This window comes from Nerophis ophidion, linkage group LG07, assembly GCF_033978795.1.
Source record: "Nerophis ophidion isolate RoL-2023_Sa linkage group LG07, RoL_Noph_v1.0, whole genome shotgun sequence".
Lineage (NCBI taxonomy): Eukaryota > Metazoa > Chordata > Actinopteri > Syngnathiformes > Syngnathidae > Nerophis > Nerophis ophidion.
Window position 1 is genome coordinate 50,481,389 of NC_084617.1, and position 27,856 is coordinate 50,509,244.

The window sequence follows — 27,856 nt, forward strand, 5'->3', positions numbered from 1 at the left end:
TGCTTACACCGTGGAAGAGGGGGAAAAAAAAATCTCAGCCCGGCTGCCTTGCCTCGTCGAGAAACGTGGCTTCCCTCGGAGACACTGGCGGTCACCACACCCGTGGCCACACCCCTCCGACTTTCAGGTACCACCCTATAATCTTACTGAAACACTAGTAACACAATAAAGCAGATAAGGGATTTTCCAGAATTATCCTAGCAAATTTGTTTCAGAACATCTGAATCGCTCCCACTGCCATCGTCTCTTTTTTTTTTCCTAGTCCTTCACTGACACTTTCCTCATCCACGAATCTTTCATCCTTGCTCAAATCAATGGGGAAATCGTCGCTTTCTCGGTCCGAATCGCTCTTGCTGCTGGTGGCCATGATTGTAAACAATGTGAGGATGTGAGGAGCTCCACAACCCGTGACGTCGCGTGCACATCGTCTGCTACTTCCGGTAAAGGCAAGGCTTTTTTATTAGCGACCAAAAGTTGCGAACTTTATCGTCGATGTTCTCTACTAAATCCTTTCAGCAAAAATATGGCAATATCGCGAAATGATCAAGTATGACACATAGAATGCACCTGCTATCCCCGTTTGAATAACAAAATCTCATTTCAGTAGGCCTTTAAAAAATGGGGCTTGATTCTCTAAAAAGACTGCAGTGATGTCCATCCATCCATTCATCTATTCTCTACCGCTTGTCCCTTTTTGGGGTCGCGGGGGGTCGCTGGAGCCTATCTCAGCTGCATTCTGGCAGAAGGGGCCAATTTTTTTGTGTTTCCAATCAACTTATCCCCAGGTGCATGTCTTTGGAGGTGGGAGGAAGCCGTGATGTATTTACTTGATTGGCATAGTGACTTGTTTCATCTTGGTGCACGTAGATATGTACAGAATCAGCTGTACGAAGGCACAGGTTATTTGTTGTCACAATTTCACAAATCAAAAGCCACACTGCGCACAAACAGAAAGACACTGTTCATGTGTGTTGCAATAAACCTGATGGAGACATACATCATGTTTTCAGACATTTCTGCTTCCTCCCTCTTGCTGTGAGCAATATCTCCCGGTGTCTTTTGCTTCAGGGGTCAAAACCTAGCCATTTGTCACAGTTGGCAGCTATCTATTGTGCGGCTGCTCCATCCATCCCAGTCAAACATGAACAGCAATGCACAATTAATAAGTGCTTTGGGAAGAATGTAGAAATAATGCACACTACTGCAGGGAAGATGCACATTTTATAACGCGAACTGTGTAGATGTACCGGCGAGTAGAGCAGAAGAAGTACCTGCACTCCCTCCCACTCACAATGCAATAAAAGCAGTTTGACAAATGACTACCACCCTGCACAGGACAGTCAATTACGTAATGAATTTATCGATGTTCTGTCCAGCTTGTAGCACGCCATCTCGGGCGCATGACGTCAGCATTGCTGGCACCAATAAAGCACAGGGCAGTACACTGTAGTGTCACATGTACTGTAACTCAAAAAAATAACCTCCTGCAACAAAGAGAGGCTTGTCACTGTGCTAAATGGCCGAAAGCTAGATTGGGAGTCCTCTCAGGTCAACGTGATATTGTTTTCTGCGGCCCCAAGCAGTGGCTTGTTGGCGATGCTCCTTGTTCAGCGTTGTGTCTCAACCACGATTGTTGCTGTCTTGATTTGACTTAGATTTAAACATAAAAATGAAAATTTGTACACCATTTTCAGCCACTCACTGACCACATTAGGTGCAGTACGCCTTCAAAATCAAACAAGTTGATAACATGACAGCTGCTTTGAAAATAAATGGGTGACATATGGAAAAAAATATATATATATATATATTTCTGTTTTAATAAAAAGTACAACCACGATAACAAACTGTGAGTATTCATTAAAACGAAAAAAAAAAAGTTTATTATCAAATGCTATTTTAGATAGCATAACTGTGATATGTTCAGGAGACATATTTTCGTGAATTGGCGAAAGCAGAGACGTTTGAGGTAGGTGTTTCGCTCCCCAAAATCGATTGTGCAAGTTCTCCCACTTAAAATGATGACAGAGGTCTGTAATTTTCATCATAGGTACACTTCAACAGTGAGAGACAGAATGATGAAAAGAAAAATCCAGGAATTCACATTGTAGGAATTTTAAAGAATTTATTTGTAAATCATGGTGGAAAACAAGTATTTGGTAAACCATTCAAAGCTCTCACTGATGGAAGGAGGTTTTGGCTCAAAATGTCACGATACATGGCCCCATTCATTCTTTCCTTAACACGGATCAATCATCCTCTCCCCTTAGCAGAAAACAGTCCCAAAGCATGATGTTTCCACCCCCATGCTTCACAGTAGGTATGGTGTTCTTGGGATGCAACTCAGTATTCTTCTTCCTCCAAACATGATGAGTTGACTACAGTACGCACCGGACCGAACAGCAGGACAGTTGTAACAACTACATTATTACCTGTCACTTTTTATAACTCCTCGTGCAGATCTGAATGCTTATTTTTAAATGTTTGCCTGTGTCTGAAGCAAAGGTGCTTATACTAATCGCCACATTTGTCGAGGCGTGTTTTAAAGCAGCTGTTGTGAGAGTAGTGTATGTGTGTCTGCTCCTTTAAGAATGTCAGAATGTGGGGTGAGTGACATGAGTAAGTGGGCATGTTGGCAGAAGTAGCGCTAGCATGTGCAGGACTGTCAATAGCGTGGTGGATGTCCGGTTGTGTCCTGTGGAAATTATAAATAAAGTGACCAAGTTGTAACTAATCGACGGCCTTGTCATTCTGACAGAAGAGTGGAGCTTTACGGACCCATTAAAGGCCTACTGAAATTAGATTTTCTTATTTAAACGGGAATAGCAGGTCCATTCTATGTGTCATACTTGATCATTTCGCGATATTGCCATATTTTTGCTGAAAGGATTTAGTAGAGAACATCAACGATAAAGTTTGCAACTTTTGGTCGCAATAGAAAAGCCTTGCCTGTACCGGAAGTATGTGCGCGTAACGTCACGAGTTGCAGGGCTCCACACATATTCACATTGTTTTTAATGGGAGCCACCAGCAGTAAGAGCAATTCAGACCAAAAAAGCGACGATTTCCCCATTAATTTGAGCGAGGATGAAAGATTTGTGAATTAGGATATTGATAGTGAATGACTAAAAAAAAATACAAAAATTTAAAAAAAAAAAAGCGTTGGCTCCGGGCGGCGGCAGTGTGAGCGTTTCAGATGTAATTAGACACATTTACTAGAATAATTCTGGAAGCTCCCTTATCTGCTTATTGTTTTAATACTGTTTTAGTGAGATTGTAAAGATTGTAAAGACATACCTCGAGGTCGGATGGCTGCGGTGAACACTAAGTGTCTCAGAAAGAAGCTCACAGCTGCCTTTGTTGACAGCTGCTGCAGGACGACGAATAATCCAATGATGTCTCCGGTAAGATACTATATAACACAATTTCCCCATCCAAAAACATGCTGGTTGACGTAGAGAAAACATGTCGGCTTTACCGCTCCGCTTCACAACAAACAAAGTAACATCGGCTGTGTCTCGGTGCTAAAGACAGCTGCAATACACAGCTTTCCACCAACAGCATTGTTTTTTATAGTTTCCATTATTAAATGAACAAATTGCAAAAGATTCAGTAACACAGATGTTCAGAACACTGTGTAATTATGCGGTTAAAGCAGACGACTTTTAGCCGCGAGTGGTGCAGCGCTAATATTTCCTGACAGTCAGTGACGTCACACGTACGCGTCATCATTCCGCGACGTTTTCAACAAGAAACTCGCGGTAAATTTAAAATTGCAATTTAGTAAACTAAAAAGGCTGTATTGGCATGTGTTGCAATGTTAATATTTCATCATTGATATATAAACTATCAGACTGCTTGGTTGGTAGTAGTGGATTTCAGTAGGCTTTTAAAGTAAAGTGTGTTACCACCGACAAAACACCAGCGCTGGAGGGAACGTCTCCCCTGTGCTCCTCTACTACGGTCTGGGAGCCGACATCAGGAAAGGTGTAAAACAGAACTTGCAACGGGGTGCCCACCTGTTTAAAGCGTCACCTTTATTCTTAGTTTTGGAACCCACATTTCTCCATATTTTACTTCACCACCTTCTTTATCAACCAGTAGAATTACCATTTTTTGCCATTCTTCTCCACCACAATGTTATTGCTTGTATGCGTTTCCTGTGTGCGTTCTGACACACTTAACATCATACAACATCACTCTGTAGTCACCGCCGCACAGCGGAATTCAGACGAAAAAAATGATATCGGTACATTTCAAAGGTCGTATAGTACCGATTTCAAAAGATTAGTACCGCAATAATTTGTTGATTTGTTGATTGTACAGTATTCCGTACAATCCTAGTGCATACATCTATGTATATGGGTGTGTGTATATATATGTGTATGTATGTATGTATGTATATATATATATATATATATTAGGGCTGGGCAACGATTAAACATTTTAATCGAAGTTACTCGCACAATTTCTCTGATTAATCAAGATTAACTGCATTGTATACGCAAAGCCCAATAATGAATTCAAAAGTAGTGTGTAGTGCATCTTTATTGGAATATTCTCCCACATGAACAAAAACGCCAAAACATTTGTTGTGCAAACACAATTTAAATCAGTCCTTGTTAAACAGTAGCAGTTAAATAGCATATTTTATGAAAATCAACTCAAAAAATGTAAATACAAACATTTAAGCTTATTACTACCACTGCCAGGGTATTTAAGTTATCCTGTTTGTTATGGAAAATAAATATAATCTACATACAAATCTCTGAGCCACAATCATAACATCCGAACAGGCAATTTCTGAGGTAACAGCAGAAACATTTTTTTTATCAGGGATATTATGTTTAAAAAACCTATATTATAGGTAGTGGACTGTTTTAGGGAATTTTTGATCAAATTATCCGTGGTAGCAATATTAATAATGTTGTGTTTATTCTGCGTAGTGCACTTAAAATAATGATGACCATATTAAGGAATTGCTATGATGGGAATTTTCCGATTGTTTGATGTTATGAGCCAGGGAATAAAATAACTACCCTACCCAGCATGCAACAGGAGTGACGAGCATGCGCGGTAGCCCGGTAAAGGTTGTGTGTCGCCATGACGGCATCTTGTATGTTGTGATATGCACGCTCTGAAAGCAAACGTTAAGAACTCAGCCAACACTTCTCGTCTGCATTATTCATAAATAGACAGACAACACATATACTCCGCTGCCTCACAGGCCGCTGGATGTAGCCGGCAAAGTATTCCCATGCTAGCTAGCCGGTCTAGCAAGCACGCGTCATTCAGTCCAAAATGGCCCGATCTATCCACATCCAGAATTGTCTGGCGGTCGTAAGTGATCCCGGAGTGACCACGCTGTAAGCCAGCCATGAAATTCGCAGAATTGTCCGGTATTTTTGCCAAATGTTGCATTTTTACCAAGAGCCCCTCGACGCCGGGCGACGCCATCTTGTTAAGAAAAGGCGTTAACAAAATAAAAGCATGTAAACAACATATGCAAATGTGCGATAAAATAATTGTCGGCGTTAATAGATTGATGAGTTAACTCATAATTAACGCATTAATTTGCCCACCCCAAATATATATATATATATGTTTTTTAACATTTTGACCCTCAGGCCGTGTTGTAGCAAGTGGAACTTGGCTGCAGTTTTTTTCCTACTGATGAGCCACAAGCGAGCATAAATGGACAAAAGAAAGTCAACCCAATGGTAATATCAGGACTAAAAAGGACTATTTTTCGCCATGAGAAGAGACGACATCCCTGCAGCAAACTCATGTTGCGCGCGTCGTTCGGTGCGTGGTGCTTTGGATTACGGTTAAGGTGCATAACATTTAGATTGTTACTGTGACTGATTTAGTAAGTAAGATGACTGTGGAGGGGGTCGTGGTCTACGGGCCTGCCGCGGACCGGGGTGTGTAAGGACCAGTCTCTAAGGACTGCTGGCAGGTGATTGGATTGCCGTGCTGGGGATTACCATCCAATCACCTCCCATGCTTATTAGCAGCAGCCGGACCGAGACGGAGGGATTGGAAATGCAGTTGGAGTTGAGCAGAAGCACGCACACACAAGAAAGACTGAAAAGTTGTAGAGCAGTGTGCTGTCCTAGCGTGTGCATACCACAATAAAATATTGTTCAACCCAGACTCTCGGGCTTCCGAGAAGGTATATTGCGGTCAGGAGAACCCACAAGAGGGAAACCTCCACAATGACATAAACGGTCGCAGGATGTCAAAAGGAGACTTATTTTTTATTGCAAACAGTCGTTCGACATCAAAACATGGCGCACGGGGAGAGTGGCCGTGCGCAACCCGAGGGTCCCTGGTTCAATCCCCACCTAGTACCAACCTCGTCATGTCCGTTATGTCCTGAGCAAGACACTTCACCCTTGCTCCTGATGGGTGCTGGTTAGCGCCTTTCAAGGCAACTCCCTCCATCAGTGTGTGAATCTGTGTGTGAATGGGTGAATGTGGAAGTAGTGTCAAAGCGCTTTGAGTACCTTGAAGGTAAAAAAGCGCTATACAAGTACAACCCATTTATCCTGGTTGCTAGCGGGGTGTATAAAATAGTCAGGAATTGTCATGGATACAAAGGATTCTGGTTATTTGTTGTGTTGCGTTTCTGTTGTGTTACTGGGAGGGTGTCTTCTCGAAATGTGTTTATCATTCTTGTTTGGTGTGGCTTCAAAGCGTGGCGCATATTACTAAGAGTGTTAAAATTGTTTATATTACAACCATTAGTGTACTCTGGGTCACCTAGTATGCCTTCCAGTCGTGAGCGTGTTGCTGCGGAAGCCACACACAACATGTTGCTGGATTGACAAGCAGATCGTACATGCTGTAGAGGGCGACAAAGTCAATGACTTCACAGCACGCCCTAATACTTATTAACTGAGTGACTGCCGGTAGTCATTCTAGAGAATATTAGCGTCTCCTAATGACTTTGTGACACAGGTCTTAAATGGCTCTTTGAATGGCAAAGGATACGATCCCAGAACCATGTATATCAAATATTTCCGGATGGTTCAACCGCCACCCGCCCGAATCTAATTAAAATCAATTTTTTCGTCATGTCACCCGCCCGACCCCCGGTTTATCCGCGGACTTCGCGGATGAGACCGCAAACCACGCATCTCTAACATCTGGTTTAACTACATTTAGGGTATCTCCTTTATGTAAGGGCTTCATATTAGCCGCCACACCTAACAAAATAAAGGAATATTATGTATCGTAGCGTCCAGAAGAAAACAAAGTATGACGCTCTTTTTAACTTTTACTGCCAATTTTATGCTAACAGCGTGCCCAATTCCAACAAATATTTCCTCTGTTCACAAACATCTGCCTACGTCTTTAACCTCTAAACACACAACGCTTGTTCATTCTCTGCCGACACAGTGTGTTCACAAACCATGGGAAAAATAGCCACCATGACATACTCCATCCATCCATCCATCCATGATCTTCCACTTATCCGAGGTCGGGTCGCGGGGGCAACAGCCTAAGCAGGGAAACCCAGACTTCCCTCTCCCCAGCCACTTCGTCTAGCTCTTCCCGGGGGATCCCGAGGCGTTCCCAGGCCAGCCGGGAGACATAGTCTTCCCAACGTGTCCTGGGTCTTCCCCGTGGCCTCCTACCGGTTGGACGTGCCCTAAACACCTCCCTAGGGAGGCGTTCGGGTGGCATCCTGACCAGATGCCCGAACCACCTCATCTGGCTCCTCTCGATGTGAAGGAGCAGCGGCTTTACTTTGAGTTCCTCCCGGATGGGGAGAGCCCCGCCACACGGCGGAGGAAACTCATTTCGGCCGCTTGTACCCGTGATCTTATCCTTTCGGTCATGACCCAAAGCTCATGACCATAGGTCATGAGCTTTGGGTCATGACCGAAAAGTTCTTTGGGTTCTTTGGGTCATGACCGAAAGTTCTTGAGGGTGCATGGGAGTTTGCCCAACCAGTCTACATGTGCTTTGTGGACTTGGAGAAGGCATTCGACCGTGTCCCTCGGGAAGTCCTGTGGGGAGTGCTCAGAGAGTATGGGGTATCGGACTGTCTTATTGTGGCGGTCCGTTCCCTGTACGATCAGTGCCAGAGCTTGGTCAGCTTTGCCGGCAGTAAGTCGAACACATTTCCAGTGAGGCTGTCCTTTGTCACCGATTCTGTTCATAACTTTTATGGACAGAATTTCTAGGCGCAGTCAAGGCGTTGAGGGGTTCCGGTTTGGTGACCGCAGGATTAGGTCTCTGCTTTTTGCAGATGATGTGGTCCTGATGGCTTCATCTGACCGGGATCTTCAGCTCTCGCTGGATCGGTTCGCAGTCGAGTGTGAAGCGACCGGAATGAGAATCAGCACCTCCAAGTCCGAGTCCATGGTTGTCTTCCGGAAAAGGGTGGAATGCCATCTCCGGGTTGGGGAGGAGACCCTGCCCCAAGTGGAGGAGTTCAAATACCTAGGAGTTTTGTTCACGAATGGGGGAAGAGTGGATCGTGAGATCGACAGGCGGATCGGTGCGGCGTCTTCAGTAATGCGGACGTTGTATCGATCCGTTGTGGTGAAGAAGGAACTGAGCCGGAGGGCAAAGCTCTCAATTTACCGGTCGATCTACGTTACCATCCTCACCTATGGTCATGAGCTTTGGGTTATGACCGAAAGGACAATATCACGAGTACAAGCGGCCGAAATGAGTTTCCTCCGTGCCGCGCTGTGGAAGTACTTTGATATATTTAAGAGGTACCTGCGGACAGCGATCTTCACAATTTAAGATGACACTGGCGGCTTTTAATGAGGGAAAGGCTCCCAGCAACACGAAGCAAGGCTGATGTCAGGCTTGCTTTTCGTCACGGAATCTAAACAAAGTCTCTAAACACGAGTACGGTGTCCAATAATAACAAAAATAGATGCAGATTTGTTGCCAATCGTTTTATTACAGAAAAAGTGACTAAAAGGATTTGAGATCTCAAAAATGTACAATAAGCAGCAACAATTTTAAAAATAGAACAAAACGATATCATGTAAGAATATATATGCTAAAACCATACTTAATAATAACATCCATCCATCCATTTTCTACCGCTTATTCCCTTTTGGGGTGGCGGGGGGCGCTGGCGCCTATCTCAGCTACAATCGGGCGGAAGGCAGGGTACACCCTGGACAAGTCGCCACCTCATCACAGGGCCAACACAGATAGACAGACAACATTCACACTCACATTCACACACTAGGGCCAATTTAGTGTTGCCAATCAACCTATGCCCATAATAACAAAACGTATGTTTTAAATGTATATCCCCTTTTTTTAAAATCACGATTAATCGTGATTAAATATTTTTATCGTTTGACAACTCTAATATATAAAAGTAATGCAACAAGAGAATTTTCCCAAACTTCTCTTTAAAAGTACATCTGTACAGCATATACATTATGATCATCTACATTAACAATATGATTTGCCTGAGTGGCTGGACAGGACAGAGGAAAAAACTAATAGGGTTAGGAATCTTTGGGTGTCCCACGATTCGATTCAATATCGATTCTTGGGGTCGCGATTCGACAATAAATCGATTTTTTCGATTTAACGCGATTCTCGATTAAAAAACAATATTTTTCCGATTCAAAACGATTCTGTATTCATTCAATACATAGGATTTCAGCAGGATCTACCCCAGTCTGCTGACATGCTAGCAGAGTAGTAGATTTTTTTTAAAAAGCTTTTATAATTGTAAAAGACAATGTTTTATCAACTGATTGCAATAATGTAAATGTGTTTTAACTATTAAACGAACCAAAAATATGACTTATTTTATCTTTGTGAAAATATTGGACACAGTGTGTTGTCAAGCGTATGAGATGCGATGCAAGTGTAAGCCACTGTGACACTTTTGTTTTTTTTGTTGTTTTTTTATAAATGTCTAATGATAATGTCAATGAGGGATTTTTAATCACTGCTATGCTGAAATTATAACTAATATTGATGCTGTTGTTGATAATATTCATTTTTGTTTCACTACTTTTGGTTTGTTCTGTGTCGTGTTTGTGTCTCCACTCAATTGCTCTGTTTATTGCAGTTCTGAGTGTTGCTGGGTCAGGTTTGGTTTTGGAGTTGGATTGCATTGTTATGGTATTGCTGTGTAGTGGTTTGTTGGAATGATAAAAAAAAGGGCAGGGGGTGGGGACCGGTACTTTTTCGAGGCGGTATAGCACCGAATATGATTCATTATCATCGCGGTACTATACTAGTACCGATATACCGTACAATCCTAATGTGGAGTAATATTTAAAGATTTTAAAGCCGTTTATCTGTGAGGAATTTTATTTGAAATCATGACGAGAAGTTACATCTTTGTTTTTTCAAGGATCTATATTAGCAATTTTCTTTCTCTCTAGTCAAGCGAGGCCTCGCAGGCATTCATGCTGTACACACTCAGCTTGTCCTTGTTCGTGACTCAGTCCCTCACCCTGCGTATCTACCACTCGCCCTCCTTTCTTTATGTTTCTCATTTCTGCCGCGGACCTCCCCTATACGTTTTATTTTTAATCCCCCCCTACCTTCACCGCCCATTACTGATTGCCCAGAGGCTCCTCCCTGTAGAGGTGCACACGATGGGTGTGCATGGGCCCACAAGCATGTCTTAGCGTTGCCTGCGTGATTACTACGACCTTGTTGGCATCCATTAGGAGTTTTGCATGTAATTACCCTTAATTACAGGCAACACGATAAAGTGAGTGGATGTTTCAAAGGTGCCGTGGTTGTATCAAAGTGTCTTGATGGGAAACGGAAAAAGCAAACAATAAAATAGGATTGCCTGTTCCAGCCTCAAGCCACATAAAAGGGCTTTAAATTGATCCTGTTGTCCCATTGTCAATGTAAAAGTCCATCCATCCATCCATCCATCCATCCATCCATCCATCCATCCATCCATCTTCTTCTGCTTATCCGAGGTCGGGTCGCGGGGGAAGCAGCCTAAGCAGGGAAGCCCATACTTCCCTCTCCCCAGCCACTTCGTCTAGCTCTTCCCGGGGGATCCCGAGGCGTTCCCAGGCCTGGGTCTTCCCCATGGCCTCCTACTGGTTGGACGTGCCCTAAACACCTCCTGACCAGATGCCCGAACCACCTCATCTGGCTCCTCTTGATGTGGAGGAGCAGCGGCTTTACTTTGAGTTCCTCCCGGAAGACAGAGCTTCTCACCCTATCTCTAAGGGAGAGCCCCGCCACCCGGCGGAGGAAACTCATTTCGGCCGCTTGTACCCGTGATCTCATCCTTTCGGTCATGAGCCAAAGCTCATGACCATAGGTGAGAATGGGAACGTAGATCAACCGGTAAATTGAGAGCTTTGCCTTCCGGCTCAGCTCCTCCTTCACCACAACGGATCGGTCTAACGTCCGCATTACTGAAGACGCTGCACCGATCCGCCTGTCGATCTCACGATCCACTCTTCCCTCACTCGTGAACAAGACTCCTAGGTACTTGAACTCCTCCACTTGGGGCAGGGTCTCCTACCCAACCCGGAGATGGCACTCCACCCTTTTCCTTGTCCTGTAAAAGTACAGGACAAAAAATACTGTGAAATGAAATAGACAATTTAATGTACCGGACACATTTTCTTGACAATGCAGGTCTTATTGCCTTCAAACAGTAAATGTAAGTATATGCTTTCCCAGTATAATATGACTAAAAATCGTGATGCACTGGAATATTTAAATGTGGGAGAGAAACCAACACAACAGCAATTTAAACAGATATTTGTAATAGTAAGCTTAATCTTGGATGGAGTTACAGTACAATACTTAATTTGCGGACTCAATTTTTCTATATGAAAAGTGTTTGTAAAAATAAAAGTTTGTATATTAAAGCAAATTTCCTCAACAACATGGCTAACTGGTTTCAGCCTCTACAAATATCCATATTTTAGTGTGGGGACTGTAACACTGTTATTTTCGGCGGTAACTAGTAGTCTAACGCGTTTTTTTTTTTTATTCAGTAACTCAGTTACCGTTACTGAATGATGCGTTACTGTGTTATTTTATGTTATTTTTTTATATAGTATTGGCTAGAAACTGAAGGGGGAGCACTGTGGGACAGGGGTTAGTGCGTCTGCCTCACAATACGAAGGTTCTGAGTAGTCCTGGGTTCAATCCCGGGCTCGGGATATTTCTGTGTGGAGTATGCATGTTCTCCCTGTGACTGCGTGGGTTCCCTCCAGGTACTCCGGCTTCCTCCCACCTCCAAAGACATGCACCTGGGGATAGGTTGATTGGCAACACTAAATTGGCCCTAGTGTGTGAATGTGTGTGTGAATGTTGTCTGTCTATCTGTTTTGGCCCTGCGATGAGGTAACGACCTGTCCAGGGTGTACGCCGCCTTCCGCCTGATTGTAGCTGAGATAGGCGCCAGCGCCCCCCGTGACTCCAAAGGGAATAAGCGGTAGAAAATGGATGGATGGATGGGCTAGAAACTGAGAAGATCTGACTGTATTTTATTGGGGAGCTGCAGTGTCATACTTCTGAATATTCCTGTGTCAAAAGCGGGAGAAGTGTGTGTGTGTGTGTCGCGTTTCTTAACATGGAGATATTCTCACTACTTTTTATTTGTCGAAAGAACCCATCCATCCATCTATTTTCTATCGCCTATTCCCTTTTGGGGTCGCGGGGGGCGCTGGCGCCTATCTCAGTTACAACCGGGCGGAAGGCGCGGTACACTCTGGACAAGTCGCCACCTCATCGCAGGGCCAACACAGATAGACAGACAACATTCACACACTAGGGCCAATTTAGTGTTGCCAATCAACCTATCCCCAGGTGCATGTCTTTGGAGGTGGGAGGAAGCCGGAATACCCGGAGGGAACCCACGGATTCACAGGGAGAACATGCAAACTCCACACAGAAAGATCCCGAGCCTGGAATTGAACCCAGGACTGCAGGACCTTCGTATTGTGAGGCAGACGCACTAACCCCTCTGCCACCGTGAAGCCAAAGAAAAGAACATTTTAGTTAAATGTAAATTGTGTCTTGGATCAAAAATCACATCTACTGCCCAAAACAGCAATTGAAATCTGCTGAAACAGCTACAAAAGCAACATGCTTCGACAAAGCTAGTAAAGAGAGACACAGACTCCGATACCACTTCAGCTCCACCTCAACCTCCACCTAAGGATTTTAACGGAGGGACTGCTAGCCAGGACAACATTGATAGAGCCATTGCAGCGTATGTGCTAGAAGACATGCAGGTTATTTCTACTCTGGAGTTACCCGCTTTCAGGGAGATAATTAGCATGTTACCGGCGTCAAACAGCAAATGGCACAGAACACATTTTCCACGTACCTGGACACAGTGACAGTGAGTACATAAAAATGGAAAGCGAGCTAAAGAAAACTCTCCAAACTCTGCCTCTGCTCATCATTCATCACTGAAGGTACACACACTTTGTCAATTCTCTTATATACTCTTTCATTCTAGACTTCTAGAGTGTTTGATTATCACATCACTCTAAATGTATAGACGATAAAGAGCGAAACCTAGTGGGCCAGGCTAATCTTTCCTTTTCTCTAAACTAAAACTGGGGAAATGCGTAGTGTACTGGGCTTCAGTACAGTGTTGATCTCCTGAACACATGATTTTATTTCACAATTCCTTGAGAGAAAAAAATCCCTGGTTAGGCTTTGTGTATGTCTTGTGTGCCTTCCTTAGGTTAAGCCAGGTTTACAGCTATGTTGTTATTATGCTGTTTGTTACTTACTTACTTACTTACTTAATTACTTACTTACTTACTTAATTGCAGCTATTTAAAATGGTTTTGTCAATTTGTTCTGGCCTGAAATAAATTGGCCCTCTGAAACATATCTTTCTTTGTGTGTTGAATGTAGACAACATTGCTTAGCAGAGTTCAGTGATGCAAATGCATGTCAAGTTGATCAACAGATTGTATAATTCTCCAGTGCAATAACAGTACTAAAATGAATGCTAAAAGGGCTGTAGTGGCTGCTGTTGGTAGGAACTCTGGGACCCTTTGGAACTGTGTGACAAGGGGTGGCACTTTAGTGACTTCTGCGGTGCTTTTTTGTGGACTTCTGGATTTGCCTCCCGGGAGCCTTTTGGCCATGGAGACCAGCTGCTGGGTTTCTGCCACACCAGAGTCAGTTTGGAGAGACTGGAGGAGATGCGGATGAAGAGACAGGGCTGCGGAGCTGGCACTGAGCGCCGGGACGGACAAGCTTCACAGTATCTTGGCTGAATGAGCAGGTATCGGACACCTCAGTCTTTTTGGACGTATCCTTGCTCATCCATGCGAACTGGACACTGGCCGAAAGTTGGTTGGCGGCCGAGAGTGGAGTCGGCTCTCTTGGTTGCTTTGTTGTGTCTGCTCCTGTCTCTGGCCATGCTCCTTCCACCCCAGCAGACAATGGCGTAGAACACAGCAGGGGCCACCACAGTGGATATGTTTCTTTTACTTTTTATTCATAGCTGTATGTAGAAGTGGCTGGTTGTATCAGCTCTGCTACTTTAATGTCTTTCATGTCCTTTGTGTTTTTTGATGTTTGAGATATGTACTATGGCTATGAGTTGTTTTTTTCCCTTGGCCTCAGTCTGGACCCCCTCTCCAGGGGCCCAGGCTTAGAGCGATTTTTTTATTTTATTTTATTTTAATCTTTTATTTTTTTCTACCGTTTCCCCCCCACTTGTTTACTTGTATCTCACCTTTTTTGTAAGGGGCGCCGGAAGTTGGCAGACCCGTCAGCGATCCTGTTCTGTCTCCCTGTAATGTTTATCTGATCTTGAATGGAATTGTGCTGAAAATTTGAATTTCCCCTCGGGCATTAATAAAGTATGTCTGATTTTGATTCTGATTCTGATTAATGGGAGCCTTAAAAAAATAAGGAAAAAAAGAACTAAGTAGTTACTTTTCACGGTAAGGCATTACTTTTTGGTGTAAGTAACTGAGTTACTTTTGAAATAAAGTAACTAGTAACTGTAACTAGTGACTGGTTTTCAGTTACTAACCCAACACTGATCAACCCATACATAACAAGGAGATGAAGAATAAAGTATCTAATAACATAAATAACTATTTTACGTATTCTCCGGACTATAAACCACTAAATTTTTCCCAAGTTTTAGACCCTGGGTCGTATATAAAGGTGTGGCGAAACCGTTTCTTGTCTAATGGCCACAATGTTTAGCATACAATAAACTTACATACTAGTAACACAGACACAGAGACTGAAAACGTATGTTATTGTTTTTGCCCGGGTGCCATCTTTTAGAGGTGCTGTGGGTTAAAAAAAACTACAGTATTTCCTTCTGTTTTTGCTTTAAACTGGAAGTATTAGCGCCGTTCTGTCTACTAGTCGTCTAATAGCGTTTCTACTTGTTTGTTTTTTTCCATTTATTACTAATCCTTCACATGTTTGATAGTAGTGTAATCATACATGTTCGTACGGACTATCGTATTGAAATCAAGCTAGCGTCGTTAGCATTAGCTAACATGCTAACACTTTTATAAATGTCTGTGTTAGTATTATTAACTTACAACGACATTCTTTTTGTATTGTTTCACGTTCCCAAATTCCACTGTAAACTCACCGAGCTGTCGCTGTGGAGTTATTGAGTCTGTTTAGCTAATTGGCGAGCTAGTTTCCGCAGGTATGACGATACCTTTTGATCATCCGTTTTACTGCTGTGTTACAGACACCGTTGGGGAACAATTAAGGTATGTGAATAAACATTTACAAATCTTTCGGTATAAATATCTTATTTCGCAACATATCTATCTGCGGTTTATAATCTGGTGCGGCAAATATATGGAACATATTTAATTTTAACTGAAATTTGGTGGGTGTGATTTATATACCGGTCCGCTCTATAGTCTAAAAAATACGGTACAAAGCCAAAACTACAACAACTACCTAAATTGTCCTTCTCGTATGCAGCTGTCCTGCCAACACGCACACACATTATCACTAGCCCTGTGGTGCACTCAGTTCGTAATCACAAAACTGCTTTACTTTAACAGCCAGGTGGCTACAATTTTTTTAAATAAAAAATTAAATTCCACTTTACAGTACATTGCCGGTTCCTTTTCTTGGAGTGGTGGAAGAGGTGTCGACAACGCTGTGGATAATTTCCGAATGTTTCAAACCCCACATTGCTTGTCCATCACTTTCTATGAACTTATATTGAGCTAGCAGTTCTGGAAAAATGCTATAAAAGGGCTAAAAATACGTGTAAAACGCACACAAGAGATCGCTCAGTCCGCCCACAATGGGTGGATGAAGCGCTCGTACACTGGGACAAGGTTCATAGACCAAAGTTTTCGGTCTGTAGTCCATAAATTGACAAAAGTTTGTACAAAAAGGGCTTCGTAAACTGAGGTTCCACTGTAGTTTATTCAGTTATCCATCCATTTTCTACCGTTGTTGCACAATTTTCGGATATCGGATACATCAAAACAATGGGGATAAATCGAGATTCTACTGTACACGGTTTTCAGACATACGGTACAGGCCAAGAGGGTCAAGACTGTTGGAAAACCATTTCAGGTGATTATCTCTTGAAGCTCATCGAGAGAATGCCAAGAGCGTGCAAAAAAGTAATCAGAGCAAAGGGTTGCTATTTTGAAGAAACAAGAATATAAAACATGTCATTTCACCTTTTTTTCTTAAGTACATAACTCCACATGTGTTCATTCATAGTTTTGATGCCTTCAGTGACAATCTACAATGTAAATGGTAAATGGTTTGTACTTGTGAAGCGCTTTTCTACCTTTTTTTTTTTAAGGAACTCAAAGCGCTTTGACACTATTTCCACATTCACCCATTCACACACACATTCACAAATTTACCATGAATTGATTTACGTTATATTATACACCCGCTAGCACTAACCTCCCCCCCGTGCGTCGGTTGAGGTGGGCGGGGTTGGGGGCGCGTGAATAATATAGCCAAGAGTCATGGATACATTGGAATTCTGGGTATTTCTTATGTTGCGTTTATAATGTGTTACAGAGCCAATGTTCTCCAGAAATGTGTTTGTTATTCTTGTTTGGTGTGGGTTCACAGAGTGTGGCGCATATTAGTAAGAGTGTTAAAGTTGTTTATATCACAACCATTAGTGTAAACGGTATGGCTGTTGACCAAGTGTGCATTGCAATCTCTTATGAGAGGCAGCGAAATACATGCGTCCCACAGGCACGCAGATCGCATGGTGCAAAGGTGGGTGCGATGACATGTTGTAGAGCAGTGGTCCCCAACCACCAGGCCGCTGCTGAGGAATAATTTTTTAATACTTTTTTTATTTATCACACTCAATTTTTTTACTGCATGCCATTGCTAAGCGCTGGGGTGAGAAGAGGTTTTAAAATTATTAGCGCCAGCTTACTTTTACCGCATGCCTTGAATAAGCACAGGAGTGAGGAGAGGTTTTAAATTATTGGCGCCCCGGCGGCTATTTAAGGAAATACGGTATATTAGAAAATATGCAATAATGATGGTTAATTTTGTTTGACATCAACAGAATGATGTTTGTTTTTGTTGTAATTTGCTTATGTCTAGAATTGCACTGGATCATACAACCTCCAAGTCAAGGGTAGGGAACCTATGGCTCTCGAGCCAGATGTGGCTCTTTTGATGACTGCATCTGGCTCTCAGATTAATCTTAGCTGACGTTGCTTAACACGATAAGTAATGAATAATTCCGCTGGTAATCACAGTGTTAAAAATAACGTTCAAAATATAAAACATTCTCATGCATTTTAATCCATCCATCCGTTTCTACCGCACATGTTCAAGAAGTCGCATTAAAGGTCAAGAGTATTTTATTTATTATTGGTTAACTTCAGAATAAGTATGTTATTAAAAAGAATAAGAGATGCACGCATTTAGTTGTTAGGAGGCGTAGAATTCTCTTGTGGGACGACACTGTACAAGGATACAGGTCCACGGGTTTCTCCTCATTGAGCTAAATTGAATCCAGTCTCTGTTGAATTCCTTGCTTCTTGTCTGTTTAATACATGTCATCAGTGTTTGAACCTGACAGTTGTATTCAGTGTCAAAAATATTATATGGCTCTCACGGAAATACATTTTAAAATATTTGGCTTTCATGGCTCTTTCAGCCGAAAAAGGTTCCCGACCCCTTCTCTAAGTTATTATCACAACTTATGTCTCTAAATGAGTTACAGTAACAGAAACATAGAAACAGATCTCCCACATCTATATAACTACAAACACCATAAAAAAAAACAATACCTCGCCAACAGTGTCAGCGGAATATGAGCTTCATTATATTTGTAAAAGCAGAATTGTCGAGTAGAAAAGTATCCACATACAATATGCAGGGCTTGCCTTGTTTATTACTGTAATTATATTGCAAATGAATTATACAGTGTTGTTTTTTTTTACCATATTGGTAAATGCAACACTTGGAATATGTTTAAAACGGAATCATGAAATTATGCGACGTGAGAAAAAAGGATAAATATATCACATTTTAAATGAATATTTCTCATGTACTGCACACATGGAAAGCCCTTTACTGTGTTATGTGTGCTCCACGGTGGACGGGCAAGGAGGGGGGCAACCCTGGAGTAGAGAGATTACCAAGTTAAGAGGACTAATGGGGAGGGAGGAGTGGGGAGGATCAGAGCGAGATGCTGGCACATTGGCGCTATACAGCACGCCAACAATGTGAGCGAGCGGCTTTGCTATCACCTCGGATCCACAAAACAATAGGAACACATCTCCCTATCATTACTTATTTGTTCTCACATGGGCTGCATTTCTCTTCCTGATACTCCCCCTCATTTCTTGTCTTCGTCGTCACTCAACAGCTCCTCGCTTCCAAGACCTCTCCGTCAGATCAGTTGCAACCCTTTTATTCAGTGTTTTTTTTATTGCACCATCAACCTCCATCTGCAGTGGCCCCCTCCCCTTTTTTTTTTTTTATCCCTGTTGCCAGCCTTTCCGTGTGGGGCTCGGGGGTCCAGGAGCAGCTGAGCATAGCTAAACTGTGGTAAGACGACAGCATCACTGCAGAGATTAGCGCCACTCGTGCAGTGCAGCTCTACCAATGGGTGGGAACGTGTCTACTTGTGTGGGCGAGGAAGGGACCCCTTGATGCTACTAACAAGGTCATCCACAAGTAACCCATATTTAACGACCTTCTCCCATCGGGGGGAATAGTTCGATTTTATGGACATTACCCTCACTGTGCACTGGATCACATAACTGGTGCTGGGTGAGGCATTTTCACACCCCACACTTAACAATAGGCTACTTTGCGGATGACATCGGAATCCCACTCCCACTGGTGTGACTTGAATACGCCAAGATGCTTCAATCGCTTGTTCTGCGGAGGTGGCCAAAGATGGAGCCTGGAATCCGACACACGGTGAAATACAAGTGTGATGACTCGCTCCAAAAGGAGCTGGTAGTATTTAAAGGCCTACTGAAACCCACTACTACCTACCACGAAGTCTGATAGTTTATATATCAATGATGAAATATTAACATTGCAACACATGCCAATACTGCCTTTTTAGTTTACTAAAGTACAATTTTAAATTTCCCGGGAGTTGCGTCTTAAAAACGTTGTGTAATGATGACGTGTACGCGTGACGTCACGGGCTGTTAGGAAATATGAGCGCTGCACACACACACAGCTAAAAGTCGTCTGCTTTAACCACATAATTACACAGTATTTTGGAGATCTGTGTTGCTGAATCCTTTGCAATTTGTTCAACTAATATTGGAGAAGTCAAAGTAGAAAGATGGAGTTGGGAAGCTTTAGCTTTTAGCCACACAAACCCACGGTGATTCCTTGTTTAAAATTCACGGAGGTGAAACTTTACTATGGATCACAGCGAACATGGATCCCGATCGAATGTCAACCAGCAGGTTTCGGTGAGAAAAATGTGGTAAAAGTCGCTTCTTACCGGAGATCAGTGGAGCTTGTGCCGCCCATAAAGCTGCCGTCGACTTCCCTGAGACACTGCGCGTCAAGACACCCGTGGACACAGACCTCCGATTATCAGGTACTATTAAACTCACAAAAACACTAGCAACACAATAGAAGGATAAGGGATTTCCCAGAATTTTCCTAGTAAATGTGTCTAAAAACATCTGAATCTGTCCCAATGCAATCGCGTATTGTTTTTTTTAACTTGTTTTTTTTGTTCTTTTTTTTTCTAGTCCGTCGCTATCAATATCCTCAAACACGAATCTTTCATCCTCGCTCAAATTAATGGGGAAATTGTCGTTTTCTCGGTCCGAATAGCTCTTTTTTTGGAGGCTCCCATTAAAAACAATGTGAAGATGTGAGGAGCCATCAACATGTGACGTCATCGTCTGCGATTTCCGGTAGAGGCAAGGCTTTTCTGTTAGCGACCAAAAGTTGCTAACTTTATCGTCGATGTTCTCTACTAAACCCTTTCAGCAAAAATATGGCAATATCGCGAAATGATCAAGTATGACAAATAAAATGGACCTGCTATCCGCGTTTAAATAAGAAAATCTCATTTCAGTAGGCCTTTAACAATAGGCTACTTTGCGGATGACATCGGAATCCCTCTCCCACTGGTGTGACTTGAATACGCCAAGATGCTTCAATCGCTTTTCCTGCGGAGGTGGCCAAAGATGGAGCCTGGAATCCGACACACAATGAAGTACAAGTGTTATTACTCGCTCCAAAAGGAACTGGTAGTATTTAATGAGGAGGTGTACGAAACCCAAAACCAGTGAAGTTGGCATGTTGTGTAAATCGTAAGTAAAAATCCTTTTCAACTTATATTCAATTGAATATTGGGTCTGTGGGGTCCCTATATGTATTTCCGGTAATGATTCTTATGGCTCTTGTCTGCGCAAGGAAGATTGGATTTAAATGGGTTTTACAGGCACTACCCCACACTTCAATACAGTAAGTTGGGTATGGAACAATCCGTGAGTTATACAAAATATACACTGCTTTTTGTTTGAGCAATTCCTTCACTTTGTGTAAAATAGCAATGGTTTTAGTTACTTTACCCCTGGGGTGTCAAACGTGGCAGGGCCACATGGCAGTTATGGTTGCAAACATGAATCATTTATGAACATAAATGTACAAGCATTCACCTCATGGTATTATTACATTGTTTTAAGTACACACAAAATATATTTAGATTTTGCTGTCAAAAACTGGCAGCTCAGTTGCCACAATTTTACTGTGAAGGTAATATTCCATATTGAAGACATATTACTGTAAATGGAAAAAAATACTGTTTTTTTTTACAGTAAAATGTTGTCGACTGACCTGCCAGTTTTTTGTGGTAAAATCTATTGTCATTATTAACAGTGTACCATTTGCTTTGAAATCATAAGTCGAGCAGATATCCATCCATCCATTTTCTACCGCATATTCCCAATTGGGGTCGCGGGGGGCGCTGGGGCCTATCTCAGCTACAATCGGGCGGAAGGCGGTGTACACCCTGGACAAGTCGCCACCTCATCACAGGGCCAACACAGATAGACAGACAACATTCACACTCACATTCACACACTAGGGCCAATTTAGTGTTGCCAATCAACCTATTCCCAGGTGCATGTCTTTGGAAGTGGGAGGAAGCCGGAGTACCCGAAGGAAGCCCACGCATTCATGGGGAGAACATGCAAACTCCACACAGAAAGATCCCGAGCCTGGGATTGAACACAGGACTGCAGGACCTTCGTCGAGCAGATACTTACTATTAATCAAATAAAAGTTTCAAATGGATAGAAAAACTTGATAGGCATAAGCATACACAAACATGTTACACAGAACCCACAAAACTTGCAACAGAGAGGAGGGCGTGGGGGGCTACAGTGGCAGGCTCCTGTAGTCTAAGATAGTGTTATATTTGTTACACTATTAGATAGTATTCAAGTCGAAAATATATGCAATTGCTTACAGTACATGAATTTTTTTCTGTCAAATGGAAAGAATACCTTTAGTAAGATGAACTACTTTATTGACGCATATTATTTTCAGGCATTTTCGGGCCTCGTTAAATTATGTGGCGGGCCAGAGTTTGACAGCTGTGCTTTAGCCATCGTATCATTTATCATTATGATTTCCATGACAAATGTTCATCAATTATAACACACACAAACTTGATTTGTGGAGTTCTTTAAATCTCAACTCCTTTGACATAGGAGCCATCCACCCTTTTCATATTACTGCAAAAAAATCATACATTTTTGTTTTAGACTCTCTTTTCATTAAAGCATCTTTTATAATTTTGAAGAGTAGTGGTCTTGAACGCAGCTCTGTGCTCCATCCCATCATGCTCCTGGGGGGTTTTAGGGTGTTCCTCTAAATCAGGGATCGGCAACCCAACTTGTTGAAAGAGCCATTATGGAGCAAAAATACAAAAATCAATCTGTCTGGAGCCGCAAAAAGTTAAAAGCCTTATGTAAGTGTTATAATGAATGCAACACATTAAGTAAGTGTCTCAGAAATGACTGGCTTAAAACTGCCAAAGGTATTGATGTGTGTGTCCAAGTTAAAATGAAAGGACAGACTATCTTCTTCTAATGGATTTATTACAATCTTTGCAAGCTGGGTAACATTTGCTGTGGTCTGGAACAACATGGCACACAAACAACTATCACAAATTAAGCCAATATTACATACAGATAATGTGTCATGAGACAGGCAGATATTAATTAAATACACAGAGGACATAAGTAAATTAAATTAAATTAACTCAAATATACCTACAAATGAGGCATAATGATGCAATATGTACACACAGCTAGCCTAAATAGCATGTTATCATGGATTATTATTAGAGATGTCCGATAATGGCTTTTTTGCCGATATCCGATATTCCGATATTTTCTCACTCTTAATTATCGATTCCAATATCAACCGATACCAATATATACAGTCGCCGAATTAACACATTATTATGCTTAAATTTGTTGTGATGCCCCGCTGGATGCATTAAACAATGTAACAAGCTTTCCCAAAATAAATCAATTCAAGTTCTGGAAAAAAAATGACTACATGGCACTGGCATATTTATTATTGAAGTCACAAATTGCATTATTTTTTTTTTAGCATGCCTCAAAACAGCAGCTTGGAATTTCGGACATGCTCTCCCTGAGAGAGCATGTGGAGGTTGAGGTGGTTGGGGTTGGGGGGGCGGGGTTAAGGTGTTGGCTAGGGGTAAGCAGGGGGGGGGGGGGGGGGGGGGTATATTGTATCTTCACCGGAAGAGTTAATACTGCAAGGGGTTCAGGGTATTTGTTCTGCTGATTTTATGTTGTGTTATGGTGCGTATGTTCTCCCGAAATGTGTTTGTCATTGTTGTTTGGTGTGGGTTCACAGTGTGTCGCATGTTTGTAACAGTGTTAAAGTTGTTTTTACGGCCACCCTCAGTGTGACCTGTATGGCTGTTGACCAAGTATTCATTGCATTCACTTGTGTGTGTGAAAAGCTGAAGATATTATGTGATTGGGCCGGCACACAAAAGAAATGCCTTGAGGTTTATTGGCGGTCTGTTCTTCCCCCTATGTCCGTGTACACAGCGGCGTTTTAAAAAGTCAAAAGTTTGACTTTTTGAAACCTATACCGATCATTTTGAAACTGATACCGATTTTTTCCCAATATTACATTTTAAAGCATTTATCAGCCGATAATATTGGCAGTCCGATAATATCGGACATCCCTAATTATTATCACTCTACACAAGTCAATAACATCAACAAAGCTCACATTTGTGCATTCACGCACAGCATAAAACGTTTGGTGGACAAAATGAGACAAAGAAGGAGTGGCATTTCTGTGGCAGCGTCAGAGAAAGTTGTACACTTAAGCAAACTACAGTGAGTTCAAGGACAAAACGGCGCTGGGCAATTACTCTCATCAGCGAAGCATAAACACAAACATATTCAACAGTGGCTTTTCTAACAATTTGGAGAGTTTGTGTTATAGTTGTCCTCCTACAGAAACATTATTAAAACCACAAATGTATTTTTCCCCCATCTTTTCTCAATTTTGCAAAAGCTCCAGGGAGCCACTAGGGCGGTGCTAAAGAGCCGCGGGTTGCTGATCCCCGCTCTAAATGAACAACCTGTGACAACGCTTTCTGTCCACTCATGGCTTTGTCTTCAGTCTGTTTAGCTTGTTTCTCAGTATCTTATTCAGCAAAATAAGAATGTTTTTGTCATTTTTCATTTGTTTTACTTGAGTGATGTGTTTTGACAGAGCAGTATCCGGGGCCTACGCCTTAAACCTCAGTCTGACAAGTCTCCCTGACACTCTGTCATTTGCTGATGTGGGTCATCATCATCACACAGGTTGTAGTATTTTACTCACGTCAATGATGACTGTGCACGAGATGGCCGTTTTCGATCCAATGCGTCAGAAATGATACTTTTCTCCCCTCAGTGGCTTTGCAGTCCGCCGCAATTTGTCTTTAAATTGTGCTCAACTGAGCTGACGAGTATCGATTTAGTTCCTCCTCTTTGTCCGCAGACACATAAGAGGACTTGGACAGTTTTTCAGCTAAATCAATGGTGGCAGTGTGTAACCGTACAAAGTGCTGAAGTTTCATTAATTAAAATGCCTGCCTGCCCAGCGCCATCATTTCAAATATGTTCTCTATTGATTAGCTGACTGTAGGCGTCAGTGTAATGCAATGTTGCATTGTTTCGTGCGCCATGGGAGATGTGTACAGACGGGAAATATTAACACCCTCACGGGGCAGAACAATAAGTACATCTGCATAATTGTCAAAGTGGAGAGAATTAGGGGGACAAAAAAAAGGTCTGTACATTTCCAGAACAAAAGTCATTAATTTTCAAGATGTTTGTTCAACTACATTGAAATGTTCATACTGATGACGGTGTTGACCAGAGCTGCAATTATTTCTCTTTAAATTCATTAAAAAATAAATAATAGTACTTATTTTATGGCAAAAGTATACATTTTATACAATAAATAAAAATAAGCCATACATTTTTTTAATGGTACTTTTTATGGCAAAAACAACACATGCATTATTTCCCTCCAAAAATAATTCCAATTGGAATATTTAATGTAAAGTAATTGGAGCCTCATATAGGTCAACAATTCATAACACCATTGGTTCATCCATCCATCCATTTTTTACCGCTTGTCCCTTTTGCGGTCACGGGGGTTCGCTGGAGCCTATCTCAGCTGCATTCGGGCGGAAGGCGGGGTACACCCTGGACAAGTCGCCACCTCATCACAGGGCCAACACAGATAGACAGACAACATTCACACTCACATTCACACACTATGGCCAATTTAGTGTTGCCAATCAACCTATCCCCAGGTGCATGTCTTTAGAGGTGGGAGGAAGCCGGAGTACCCGGAGGGAACCCACGCATTCACGGGGGAGAACATGCAAACTCCATAGAGAATGATCCCTAGCCCGGGATTGAACCTAGGACTACTCAGGACCTTCGTATTGTGAGGCAGATGCACTAACCCCTCTACCACTGTGCTGCCCATTATTGGTAAGCGGAAGATGATGGATGGATGGACGGATAAATCCCACTAAAATTGGTGGTGATTCAAAAGGGCCCCACTCATAGAAGTGTTTCAAATAACTCGTGCATTTTGTATCGTCTTATATTCAAAACGTGTTTTTGAATAGCATTTTTCCAATGTGGGCTTCACGGTGGAAGAGGGGTTAGTGCGTCTGCCTCACAATACGAAGGTCATACAGTCCTGGGTTCAATCCCAGGCTCGGGATCTTTCTGTGTGGAGTTTGCATGTTCTCCCTGTGACTGCGTGGGTTCCCTCCGGGTACTCCGGCTTCCTCCCACCTCCAAAGACATGCACCTGGGGATAGGTTAATTGTCAACACTAAATTGGCCCTAATGTGTGAATGTGAGTGTGAGTGTTGTCTGTCTATCTGTGTTGGCCCTGCGATGAGGTGGTGACTTGTCCAGGGTGTACCTGGCCTTCCGCCCGATTGTAGCTGAGATAGGCGCCAGCGCCCCCCGCAACCCCAAAAGGGAATAAGCGGTAGAAAATGGATGGATGGATGGATTTTTCCAATGTTAAAATGTTTTGGACACTCCTAGTCTATATCTCACAACCCTAATCGGCCCAGTCGTGTTTATGCAGAAAAGTGCCCTTCCCAAAATGTTCCCACAAAGTTGGAAGTATGGTTGTTCACAATCTTGCCTAACAAACTGCAACCTGTTCTCAAATGCACTGAGAATGTTGTGCTACACCATCTTGAGGCTTTTTGGGCGCCATTCCGGTATCCTGACATGTAGTGAGTGAATGAGTCACCCCATGTGCACAACATCATGGTGATGGATTATACACCTGCAGCCATCAGGACTGCTGGGACCACAACACAGAGCACACACTGGGGCAGAAGTACTCCCTACACCCTCTTATTCCTGACACAAGACCAGTGGACCGAAACAACATTATTATACGTGACACACAATGACACAAATATTGGCTGAAGCATGGCTTGGTATACATACAACACACTAAAGTTGCACTGATCCATTACTTTCTAGACAAAGGCAGCTTGCAGAGCAGAAGGTTGCGGGTTTGAGAGCAGCTCTATCAAACTGCCTATGACTCAAACTTAAAAAAAATAAGAGTATGAACTGCATCATTGGATTTCTACTGAATACTGTAGAAGGAATAGTGGGAATCAGTCACACACATGACCAATGCATTTTTTTAATATGGTGTCATTTTCATGACTGGTGAAATCAATAGCGGATGGAGTGCAATATGATTTTGTCAATGAAAGAGGTCTCGAGGGGTGCAGCAGCTTGAAAAAAATAGGGAAAATATTTTTAAAAACTGATAATTTCCATTGACGTATGTTTAAGGCAATTTTTTATCATTTCTTTGTTCTTATGATGTTAGAGCAGGGGTGTTAGCATACATCAATATGTATTGATGCAGGGGCCATTTTGAAACATTTTGTACGTGAACTAGTGTTGTCCCGATACCAATATCTGGTACCAAAATGTATTTCGATACTTTTCCTAAATGAATGGGACCACAAAAATTGCATAATTGGCTTTATTTTAAAGGGGAACATTATCACCAGACCTATGTAAGCGTCGATATATACCTTGATGTTGCAGAAAAAAGACCATATATTTTTTTAACCGATTTCCGAACTCTAAATGGGTGAATTTTGGCGAATTAAACGCCTTTCTATTATTTGCTCTCGGAGCGATGACGTCACCTAGGTAGTCAACCACCATTTTCTCAAACACATTATAAACATCGAGTCAAATCAGCTCTGTTACTTTCCGTTTTTTCGACTGTTTACCATACCTTGGAGACATCATGCCTCGTCGGTGTGTTTTCAGAGGGTGTAACAACACGATCAGGGACGGATTCAAGTTGACTTACGTAGAATGTGCATCGATTAGCACGGCACACCACACCCCTAATATATATATATATATATATATATATATATATATATATATGTATATATATGTAGATAAAATGTACACACACATACATTATTTGCCGCATGATTGACAAGAGATGCACAGAAAAATCAGTCGCTGAAAAAAGATTTTGAATACCAAAACAGCTGCCAAAACCGGATGTTGTGATGCCCTACTGACTTCCATTGGCGGGCCACGTCATTTCCTGCACACGCCAATGACATAGCTCGACCAAACAGTCGCAAATAGGTCATATTGCCGTTTGGACTGCAGCCACATTTGAAAAGATCGGAATCCAAATAAATTTGGAATATCTCCTGATGTGGCCCAAATCTAATGCGAAAATATACAATTTGAAGCACTTCAGATCATTTAGACTGGAAAACTGTCTGATTTTTGTCATTTGAGGGCATATAGTGTCTAGTGTAGTG

General features: G+C 42.3%; 1 protein-coding gene across 1 annotated transcript in view; it reads right to left on the reverse strand.

Moving 5' to 3' along the window:
* Window positions 1–27,856, reverse strand: part of sv2ca (synaptic vesicle glycoprotein 2Ca) — a 117,820-nt gene that overhangs the window by 57,135 nt on the left and 32,829 nt on the right. The window lies entirely within an intron of this gene.